The sequence below is a fragment of the Aulostomus chinensis genome, chromosome 3 (assembly GCF_037954235.1).
Source record: "Aulostomus chinensis isolate RoL2024-O1b breed Wild chromosome 3, RoL_Achi_v1.0, whole genome shotgun sequence".
Taxonomy (NCBI): domain Eukaryota; kingdom Metazoa; phylum Chordata; class Actinopteri; order Syngnathiformes; family Aulostomidae; genus Aulostomus; species Aulostomus chinensis.
Genome location: NC_141322.1, coordinates 1,234,425 through 1,236,698, shown reverse-complemented (window position 1 = coordinate 1,236,698; position 2,274 = coordinate 1,234,425). Strand labels below are relative to the sequence as shown.

Genomic DNA, 2,274 nt, shown 5'->3' with positions numbered 1-2,274 from the left:
TGAGAAGTGTCCACCCATCAGTACAATGGGAAGAAAAAACACCGTCAGTTGAGGGTGAGATTAATGAAGGTGCCAGTGTGTCTTCTCCAGCTGCTGCTGCTTCTGCTGCATATCTACAGCATCACCACCACAACCACCTAAATCAACACAGAGCTCTATGAGACAGTTTTTGCATACAACGGTGACCCCAGCAAGACAGAGTTCAACTGACGAAGAACTAGCAAAAATGATTGTACTGGAATTTCAGCCTTTTTCAGTCGTGGATGATAAAGGATTCAGGAAGTTCATTCATGCATTGAATCGTATGTACATAATTCCAAGCAGGAAAACATTCTCACAAAAAATCATGCCAGGCCTATATGACAGAGAACGTGCATCACTGCAAGAGAGGGTTAAAAAAGCCACAGCAGTCTGTCTCACAACTGACAGCTGGACATCCCAGACCACCACATCCTTCTTATCACTTACATGTCACTTCATCGAAAATTATCAAATGGCGTCCAGTCTTCTCGACTGTTTCGAGTTCAGCGATAGACACACGTCTGAGAACCTAGCAGAAGAGCTGCTCAAAGTGGCAAAAGAGTGGGGTGTGGAGGACAAAGAGGTTTGCTGGGTTACCGACAATGCAGCCAACATGACTAAAGCAATAAAAATCCTGAAATGGACCCACCACCCATGTCTTGCTCATACAGTTAACCTAATTGTAAGAGATGGTTTGAAGATTATAAAGCCAGCTGTGGAAAAAGTGAAGACAATTGTGGAACTTTTCCACAGAAGTACCACAGCCACACACAGGCTGAAATCCACTCAACAACAAATGGGAATGCCTGGGCTAAAGCTTAAGCAAGAATGTGTGACAAGGTGGAACTCCACCTTTCATATGCTGAAGCGGATTTTGGAGTCCAAGGATGCAGTAGTATCTACCTTGGCCGTTGTCAATGCTCCAGTCGACCCTCTGAGCCAAGAGGACTGGGAGGTACGACAGGAGGTGTGCACTGTTTTGGAGCCATTTGAGCAAGTCACTGGAAATCAGTGCAGACAGGCGAGTGTGCAAATGCTATTGCATTATTATTATTAGCAGTGGTAGGAATAGTAGTAGCAGTAGTTGTTGTTGTTACATTACTGGTATGAAAAGCAGATTAGACATGATCATAAAAAATTATATACTGTTGATTTCTGTCTTTAAAAAAAGCACAATTTTGGAACTTCTTATTTATTGTTTTTTTAAATGGTTTTTCAGGCATGTCCCAGCCTCCAAAATGTTAATCTTGTGTAAGGGTCTGCAGAGAGTGACAGCTGAGCACCAAAAAAAAATAACTACAGGAAAAGTGAAAGAGTTGGTGGATGCTCTCTTGGCATCCATGGACAGAAAGTTCCACAGAATGGAATACAACACTGTTCTCTCTGAAACCACCATTCTGGGTCCACGATTGAAGAAGCTGGTCTTTCATGATAACAGAGCAGTTGATGAAGCTCTTCAGAGAATAACAGCAGCAGCAAGCTCCAGCCAACCAACTCCACTACCAGGGGACCAAGAGGGAGAAGAAGCAGAAAAAGAGGGTGAACAAAAGGAGCAAAAAGCAGCTGCTGTTTGGAGGTTCTTTGAAGAACCAGCAAGTAGCGACACAACCAGAAGGAATCCCTCAGCAGATGCAACTCTCAAAGTGAGATCCTACATTGATGAACCCCTTTGCCAGAGAAGTGCAGACCCACTGAGCTGGTGGAAAACAAGGCATCCATTTATCCACGTCTTACTCAGGTGATGACACGAAGACTGTGCATTGTGGCAACATCAGTCCCCTCAGACAGAATCTTCTCCAAAACAGGACAGATAATTCCAGACAGACGAAACCGGATCAGCCCCGCAAAGCTCAGGCACTTGGTATTTCTAAATGCCAACCTTTGCCTTGACTAAGGATCTTGGTGTTCTATTGCCTGCAATCCCTCCTGGTTCTCAGGGTCACTTCTCTTTTTTTCTCAACCTCACCGTTCAGGATCAGGAAGGAGCAGATTGAGACAAAGTTTGAGAGGTCAACACAGAGACAGTCAGTGAGCAGGCGCACGCAGAGACACACACACACTCACACACAGAGGAAGTGAGTCTTCTACTGTGACTGTTCAGATTTCTAAACTCCTTCTAATTATGCCAAATAGAAAAAGGAGGAGGTCTTTGGTTCTTGAGCTACAACACAAGAAGAAAAAAAAACAGAAACGGGTTGCCGAACCTGCCCAGAGCCGAGGTCCCACCAACGCTGCTCACAGCTTTAATTTCTT

The 2,274-nt window shown here is 44.5% G+C and overlaps 1 pseudogene; it reads left to right on the top strand.

The window, feature by feature from the left end:
- Window positions 1-880: 880 nt before the first annotated feature.
- LOC147267343 (zinc finger BED domain-containing protein 4-like) lies at window positions 881-1,955 on the top strand (annotated as a pseudogene).
- Window positions 1,956-2,274: the final 319 nt, after the last annotated feature.